General features: G+C 37.3%; 1 pseudogene; it reads left to right on the top strand.

Moving 5' to 3' along the window:
• The first annotated feature begins 212 nt into the window (after positions 1–212).
• On the top strand, positions 213–9169 carry LOC149200457 (putative CCR4-associated factor 1 homolog 6 pseudogene; annotated as a pseudogene).
• Positions 9170–9576: the final 407 nt, after the last annotated feature.

Here is a 9576-nt window from a genome sequence, read left to right as displayed (position 1 = left end):
GAAGTCCCTTTGGACCCTGAGTCATGGTATTACGACATACGCTTTTATCTAACACGGGGGTCATGTCCTGAGCACATGGATGCATCATGAAGGCGCTCAAATTAAAATCTAATCAGTATCACTTGGCCAATGACACATTATACAGAAAAAATTATGATGGAGTTTGGCTAAGGTGTTTGGAAAAGGATGACGCTGATCATGTCTTAAAAGAAATGCACGACGTCCCAGTAGGGGGTCACTATGGAGGAGAGACCATTGCTCACAAAATATTAAGAGCTGGGTATTATTGTCCTACAGTGTTTAGAGAATCGCATGCCTATGGTCGGGAGTGCAAGGTGTGTCAAACTACCGCAGGGCGAGAAAGAAAGCCAGATGTTTCCCTCAGGCTCGTTATGATTTATCGCCTATTCCAACAATGGGGCCTAGATGTCATAGGTGAGATCACTCCGAACTCTTCACAACAGCATAAGTATATACTCATGGCAACCGATTACTTCACTAGATGGACCGAATCCATCCCAATTCAGAAGGTTAACGAAGATGAGGTAATATCTTTTATTGAGAAATTTATTATCAACAGGTTTGGCATTCCTGACGCTCTCATATTTAATAATGCTTCTTATTTTTCATCACTAAAATTGACTGAATTTGCTATCGTTAAATCAATTCGCATAAGGTATGCATCAAACTATTACCCCCAGGTAAATGGAGTTGCAAAGTCCTCAAACAAAAACCTCATCTGCATAATCCATAAATTTGTCGTCGACAACCAGAGGAATTGGCACAACGCTCTAACAAATGCCCTTTGGGCCGATAGGGTCACCCCAAAAGTAGCATTATGAAACTCCCCATACTTCCTCATCTATGGATAGGAAGCCATCTTGCCTCCCAACATTGCCTTTCCCCCTTTACAGCTCTCCCAAGCCTCGAGAGGGACCCCTTCAACCTTACTTCAAAAAAGGATCAACCAACTAGTGAGGTTGGATGAATTGAGAGATAATTCCAGAAACAAGTTCAGGAATCACCAAATGATTATGAAGAGATGGTTTGATCACCATCTGGCAGGAGATAAAGATTACCAAGTCGGTGAGCTTGTCCTGAAATGGGACAAGTTGAGTGAGCCAAAAGGTAAGCACACGAAATTCCAACACTTATGGCAGGGCCCGTTCCAAGTTGAGGAAAAAATTGGTTAGGGGACCTGTAGATTGAAAACTTTACAGGGAGAAACCAAAAAACTCCCTGTTAATGGCCAACATCTTAAGAGATACTTCCAGTAGCCACCACATGGTGGTTACCTCTTGAGTAGGTTAGGATTCATTTTATTTTGTTGTTAGCTTAGTTATATTTTCATCCTATCCGTTCTTGTCTTGCACAAAGTTTATCTTCCTTCTGCTTTGAATTTCAGTCCTTTTTAGTCAATTGATTTCGGTCTCTCAGTCTCGTTTTCACCTTTATAACTCTCTTCCAATTGCCCTCATTCGCTACCTTCAGCCTTTTGCTTCCCTCATTAACCTGTTGGTGAGTCTTCAAATCCCAAATTCATTATTACCTTGCAAATCAAGCGAACCTTCGATGAGCCTATGAGAACTGGAAAATCAACGGTAAAATTTGAATCGAAGCCACTCATTGGCATCTGTTGGGAACTAGGTAGGCTCTGTTGATAACCTGGACACCCAAACCATGTAGGGACATCTTTATAAAATAAAAAAATGCGTAACCACGGTTGGACTGGCATGGCGAAACGCTGCATTTTTAAAAATCCCACCCAGACCTAGCCTATACTTGCCTATAAGGTCTGCAGTTATTCTCCATTGGTTCCACCCACCACACTAAAATTTCCAATATCTGTCATCTACAAGTAAACCTCCTTTCATGGGCTAAGCTCGTTGTCATATATCCTGTGGCAAATTTAATTGTGCTCTAGTCCTTGTGCCTGAAACTGGAAGGATTTATTTAAAGTAAAAAATAAAAAATGAAATGCCGAGTCCTTGTGCCAATCTGGAAGGATAGGTTGTTTGGGAAGCTGGTTGAAGTAGGGACTGTTGTTGGACTTAGAGTACCGGTTAACACAGCAAGCCCAACCTTGCTTAAGTGGTTTAAAAATATGGCATGATCCATGACTGTGCCCCATTCGATCATACGAAAGTATAGCACTAAAAATTCTTACATAAAGTGTAGATAAACATATCTACATATATTCGTCAAGCTTGATGTGTGATAAAGAGCTGAGGTACACACCTAAACAGGTATTGAAAAACCGGTGATGGCCCCGGAAGGATTTTGAAAGTAGAAAACAAGTAGAGGAGGGTCAATAAATCCCATGATACGACCATTGGAGAATGCTTGTCAAAACCCTATCAGTAAGTAGAAGCTATTTGTCTTTATCCCACCTAAAGTGATTAATGTTGAAGTGAAACCCATGTCTGTTTGTCTATACAGTTTGCATTTCGAGTTTATCTTAACACCCTGATGTTCTACGAATAAAAGTTTATTTGGTAACAAAGATAACTGGTTCGCCGAGCGGTTCGCCATTTTGTTGTGGCCACAACCACCACCCTATCAATTCTTTTTGTTTTCAAAACCTGTTTCTATTGGAGATAAATAAATGAATCTACTTTCGTTTCCAATTTGAATCATTCGAATCTGTCATCAAACGAAACATTTTTTCGAGTGTTTTTGATGTTCCCTAAAGGGAACAACACCTTTTTGGAATGTTTTTGTTGTTCCCTCCAGGGAACAGCTGCTGTTCCCTAAAGGGAACAACACCTTTTTGGAGTGTTTTTTGTTGTTCCCTCTAGGGAACAACACTTTTAGAGTTTGTTGCAGCCACAACCACCACCCTATTAAAACCTGCTTTGGGGGAAAATTTGAATGGGTCCCCTAAGAAGTTTGATCTTTCGTTTCTCCGAATGATAACTGGAGTTGTCAGATGGAATTATGTCTTCAAAGCTGAATGGTTCAATGGTTTAATAATTATGGTTGCAATGCATTTTGAGATTAAAATGGAAACTGTGACTGTGCATGCTTGAAGAGTGTCACAAAATGCTTGATACTATAATTCGTGGAATCAACCTAAAGGTTCCTGAAGGTTGAATCGTGTCCGATGTTGAAACCTCGCCTAAGATAGTAGGAGTCTGAGATTGTCGTGTGATCTCTTCCCCTGATGCCTCCCCTGATTCCTGAACTCTATATTTCGAGGAAATTCCTTGAGGGCTCTCAATTCACGGTATCGAATGTGAATAAGTGAAAACAAAATTCGAAAGAGATGCACCCCCACCGCGCTGAAATACTTTAACCATTTCATCGCATGGCTATCCATTTTGCTTTAATCATCAGTTCTCCATCGCCTAGAAAGTTTAGAACCATCATTGTGTCGTGACAAAATAAAGATCACCATGCCCTCTTGATACTTAGAGCCCGAAGGACTCATAGCGCTCCTAGTTACAGAGTCTGTCTCTTTATGAAAGTTTTAATGAAGGCAAGGTTTGTTTTTGGGCATTTCTATCATATCTCTCATAATCATATCTAATGTTAATTATTTCTGCAGGCCAGGACCAAGAGAAGAAAAGCGAGGTCGGTGAGTTGATGCATAAGCATCATGAAGGGTTGCAACGAAAGATGCAAAGGGATCATGAGGTGGTAATAAAATTCGAGAAAGTAACACAACCTTTGAATGATCATCATAGGAACAACATGCCTAGTCCACATGATACCTCTACCAGCTGGATTTTCGCTACCATGTGTCGTGGCTTTGGGATAGAATGGGGTAGGATGTCCTAAAATTCTGAGAAGACAGGAAGCAGAACAGATGTTGGTATAAGAGTTCTTATGTCGCTCTGGGGACTCTATATGTCACCTATCCACCACCAATGTCGATATTGCAAAGACATACTCCGTAAGAAAGGGATATGGAACTGCCACAGTGCATAATGGAGGCACACTCTATGTTAAGTGGAGGTACTCCTGACAGCGCAGATCCATCAAGCTGTTGTTACCTCCAGATACACCTTAAATCATGCCAGATGTTCGATGATGAGCGCAGTGTCTTCATTTGCCTTCAAGAAATAACAGGGAATAATGTTCAGTCGATACAGGTGTGAAGAGATGTCTTGCAGTCATTCTTCTTTCCATCGGCATCCATTCATTTCCTCCAGGAAATAAAATGCTCTAGAAAATGTGGCCTTGACGTGTCAACGGTTTCATTGACCATTCTATGTTTGTATTTTCCTTATTTGTATATTGAAAAGAACATGAAGGTGGGAAGTCATGGAACACTGAGGGTCAGTTGTCTTGCTGCATAAGTATTACCTCTAGATATGGGTAATGGACTTTTTTTGGCAGAAGAGGGGTCGATTTTATTATGCTAATAAAGAAGACTGTTTTGGTCAAGAAGAAGCCTTTTTTCAGATTCATTTTCCTTTTTCTTTTATGTTTGGAATCAGGGTGTTGTGACTGGCATGAGGATATATATGTTTTGTTTTTGTGCATAGTGATAACAGACAGCTTATGACTAGTCTTGGTTATTTGAATATAATTCGTTATCATGGTTAACTCATGAGCGGTCTCCAATTCGAAGCTATATTAAACATCAGTTGCAAGTTTTATTTGTAGAAACAAGAATGTGTATTCTTGTATGAATAATTAGATTGCAATTAAGCTTAAATACAACCTTGTTCATCGATGAACTCAGTAATTGATTTACTTGGACTTGGAATCTATATATGATGTTTAATCTCTTTTATTATGCTCCTGCAGGATAGATTAGAATAGTTAGAACTAGCATAAGTAGGTAGAATCAGTGTAGATAGGACTTGATACATATAGGTTAGTTGTTTCTTTTGTTGATTTAATTGAAGTCTTCCTCCAAGAAGCAATCTTTCAACACCTATAATAGTTTACGGGATCCTTTAAAACCCATTGGAACTAGCCACTCCAAACGAAAGAAGATCTAATTGGGGTTTGCGATCGGGTTGGTTCCCTTTGTTGGCACAACGAACATTCGACGTGTCAACACATTGTTGAAGGGATTATGCAGGGGGTTCAAAACTTTGCTCCCCAATCATAAAATCTTTAAAATTTCCGAGAGGGTGTGAATGGATCCATGTGCAAAGTTTGGATGTGTTTAACAACACATTGACCTCCCTCATAGTGCAGTGGCTTAGCAAAAGGACCACTGTAATTTAAATAAAATGATTTAGAAAAAATCATCATCAACAAGCATAAAAAATTCCAACAAGTATTTATAGAAAAGAGAACAAGCATACTTAAACTAAAGTTATTTACTTCAATAATGCAAATAGGAGCATGCTACATGAGATTTCTACCAAAAAACCAATTACAGATACAAAGTATACAAACGTGGCCCATTAAACATCCTTTCTTTTTTCTTATCTTAAAAAATTCTAGATATTAAATGCCAAATATACATGGATATCCCAAACAAATTGTATGCAAAAGAGTTTCTCCAAGTTTGCATTCATGAATACTAAATATTTTGCAGACCTCTCTCCTCCACACATATTACTACTCAACTTCCCACACCTGATAAACAATCTTTGAAACTTCTTTTTGTAATTATATAAATGATTCAATGGTCTTCTTCAATTTATTTCTTTTGATAGAAATCTGAGGGATCTCTTCCATTATCATTACTAGTGCGTCACTTAGCTCGACCCCTGCTAATTATTTCATGATTTCTCCACCCAAATCATTCTTAATCGGATTTTTATAAGAAAATTGTAGGTACATATGCTTTTCCTTTGTCTTTGGATTGAAGTAGCTGATTTAAACCCTAGGAGATTTGTACGAAAAATATGCATAAGCATTTAAAGAAACCTAAATTCATTAAAATTACATTTACCCTGGCATCAAATAGTCCGCTTCCATCCTTAGAACTGTCTGGCAAGAGAAAATACCTGTATAAAGAAAATTGACAAGATTAAACAAGAAACTTGAAAATAAACAGGAATTGAATAGGGTCGCAACCGTTGTGGTAAAATAATCAAGTTGCAGAGTGGGTTCCTGTAGGCACAGGTGCAAATGGCTGAAGGCAGGCCGACGGGGGAGAGAGAGGTAGTTACCATGGTAACTCCTCCCATTAGAACCCTCTGATCCCAAACTCTCAACAGTTGGATTTCCTATGCTTGGAGCAAGGACAATACTTCTCGGTCAGAGTGGACAACTGGATTTCAAGAGAGTTCAATAGGAACCACCATAACAATAATTAATACGTAGTGAAATGTGAAATTATTTGACAAGTGCATAATTTTAGAAACAGTTTCACATCACAGAGGAAGGAAACTGAAAAATTAAAGGCCATGAGATTGTACAGATTAAAGGCCATATGGGGTTGGCGTGGTGTCATGTACAATGTAGAAAACAGACATAACATCTAGGGAAATTGTGAAGAAAATCATGTGGACCATGAAATTCTTGCCCACATAGGTGTAGATGAGCTCCATCTTCAATAGTCTCGCAGCCATGGAGGCTGCTAAACATCCACCACAGTGGCAGTTAACTGCAAATACTGAGTAGCAACCGTCATTCAATTCAAATCAACGGACAATCATAACCTAATTGTCTAACAAAAGATCGAATGGCACAAATTATGGCCAGAAGGCAACTAGGAGAGTTCTTTTTAGAGGGAAATGCCTTACAACGTAATTATTGATGATTAAATCCAAATCGTGGAAACCCTATTATGAAATAGGCACGCTTATCAAGATAACTAGCCTAGCCATATAAATAAAATGGTTTCTAATATTGATAGGCATTGATCCATAATAATTATCAAAACACTTATTACATTATACGTCTCATGTTGCTAAAATTTTAAAATAACTATCATAAATAAATAATCATAAAAATTAATTAAATTACAATTTTATTTTGAATTATTTTTATTGTTGTTATTAAAAAATAAAAAGAACTAATATATAAGTTAAATATATATGCATTTAAGACAAAATGGAACAAGATTCTTAATCATGGAGATTCATTTTCACTTTATCATGGGGATTCTTGATATGTAAATAGACTTTGTTACAATACCATGAGCCAATATCATGGCTTATCAATACCACGTGTCCAAAAAACCATAACTCACTTTATATGACACTTATTTATATAACATTTTTTTAATTGCTCAATTTAAAAAAAAAGGAAAGAAAGGAAAAGAAAAGAAAAACGTCAACAAGGCATAACTACTTTAGAGATAAATCTAAATAAATATAATATTTTATTAGCTAATGACAATTTAAAATATAACAAGTGCTACATAATAGCTAGTACTTTCTGCTTAGTTTAAATATAGCTAAATTATAGTAAAAAACAATAAAAAAACTAAAATTGCATATATCTCATCTTACAAAAACAAGACATTTTCATTTAGGTAAAAAAATGTAAAAAAAACAATAAAGAACTAAAATTGCATATATCTCATGTTGCAAAAACAAGACATTTGCATTTAGGTAAAAAAATGTAATAGACTTTAATGCATTTGTACACCATTTTGCAACAAACATTTTGATCACATGGTATAAACAAATGTTTTATAATTTTTTAATCACCTCAATAGGCGTTTCCTTCTTGAAAATGGTCAGGCCAACCACTGTCTACCCTTTTGCTCTCCTTCATACGATCAATTAAAATATTTTTAACTGTTGATTAGGCTGATACATTGACTCCATCACCACATATCCACATATCAGGGGTTCAAGTTTTCCATTTTCTTGTTGTGGGCATCCAATGATATTGTTTTATCATTTAGCTCGATGATTTTCGTTCATTTACTCATGGCGACATTATCTCTAGGGATTCTTTTGAAAAACCCACAAAACATGAATTTCGACTTGAAAGTTACAGGCGAACTGGATGATTGGAAGGGAGAAGTATGCAGCCAATGGAAGGGAGTAGACTGTGAATCTCAATCGGCTCGTTACTAAACTAGATTTGGGCTCAATGCAACTTGCAGGTTCGATTCTGGACAAAATTTGTAGCCTCACAATAATACAAAGTTTGGACTTGAGAGAGAATAATAATATTAGTAGTGTCATTCTCGATTGCATCGGCAAGTACTCAAAATACCTCCTGTTTGCTAAACAGGTTGTCAAGTAACCATCGTTCCTGCTAACTTTCCTGGATAGCAGCCAACCCTTTACGAAGACCAGTGTGTCTTCCTTTAATTAATGCACATCGATTTATTTTCTTAATTTCAGAGGTTGTAGGAATGATTCCGACGGCATACATTCATAACAATCTGCTCTTTATGTTGGGGATTTGGATTTTGGAGCCAAAAATACTAGGTTTTGGCCTACATGTCAATAACTCAGATGGACACTCTTTGCATATGCTAGGCAGATAACCTTGAAGAGGAATTTGATTTAATTCGTGAAATAGTTGATTATTTCCCTTATCTAGCCATGGGCACGGAATTCCCTCATGTTGTAGTAAGATATGTGTGGGATTTTAGAAATAGTGCAGAGTTCCATTACCAAACGCTTAGATCCAATGTGGATTTCTTGAAATTTATTCAACTGGGTCTCACATTCTCGGATGGGGATGGAAATTTTCCCACACGTGGGATGAATGAGCACTTTGTCTGGCAATTCAACTTGAGGGAATTCAACATCAATGCTGATGTCTATGCATAGGATTCCATTGAGTTATTGATACAGAGTGGGATTGATTTTTAGAATAATGAGAAGAAGGGTATTGATTTTCATCGTTTCGATGAGCTTCTCATTTCATCGGGCATTGCGTTGAATGAAAATGTGCATTGGATCACCTTCCACAGTGGATATGGCTTTGGGTGCTTGTTGAAATTGTTGACAGGTTGGAACCTACCCCTCGAGGAATCGTATTTTTGCAATCTTTTGAAGGTCTATTTCCCCAAAGTGTATGATATCAATTATTTGATAAAGTTTTGTTATAATCTCCATGGTGAGTTGAACAATCTGGTTGAAATAATGAATTTAGAGAGGATTGGACCAAGGCATCAAGATTATTCTAATAGCCTACTTCATGTATTTTTTGGAAGCTGCAATATGGCTTCTTCAATGTATCTACTGACAAGAACATTGGTGTGTTATATGGATTGGGTGTTAATAATAGTGATTCTTATGCCTTGATTGGCTCTTATAATGTACTCTTGCAAAGTTTGGAATTATAATATTCTTTTCTTTGAGATTGATTTTCCTCATAGATTGGAGTTGCTCAATATTGTTATAGATGGGTTAATTGAGCTTAGGGTTTAGTGTCTATAGACGAGTCAATTGGAATTAGAGTTTGTGGATTGTTTATTTAGGTTTTTGGCTTTGAAGTTGGAGATTTGAACCATTTAATATATGTGGACATGAGTTGAGTGACATGTTGCCTGCTATTTCCTAGCCAGCTAAACTTAGACCTGAGGAATCTTGTAGTGAACCTAATTTCCTTCCCCTAGCTTCATTTCTTCATGGTGGGATTCACACCCCTAACCTCCCCTGACCTCTCGAGGTTCCCAGCAGTACAAAACACTTTCAACATGTTGATTACATCAATTTTTCCTCACCTGGGAATAGGATATAATAACACAGA

Source organism: Pinus tabuliformis, chromosome 2_1, assembly GCF_031772625.1.
Source record: "Pinus tabuliformis cultivar Carrire ecotype Pingquan chromosome 2_1, CPIR1, whole genome shotgun sequence".
NCBI classification, from domain to species: domain Eukaryota; kingdom Viridiplantae; phylum Streptophyta; class Pinopsida; order Pinales; family Pinaceae; genus Pinus; species Pinus tabuliformis.
The sequence above is the reverse complement of the archived record's forward strand: the minus strand, read 5'-3'. Positions and strand labels throughout refer to the sequence as shown.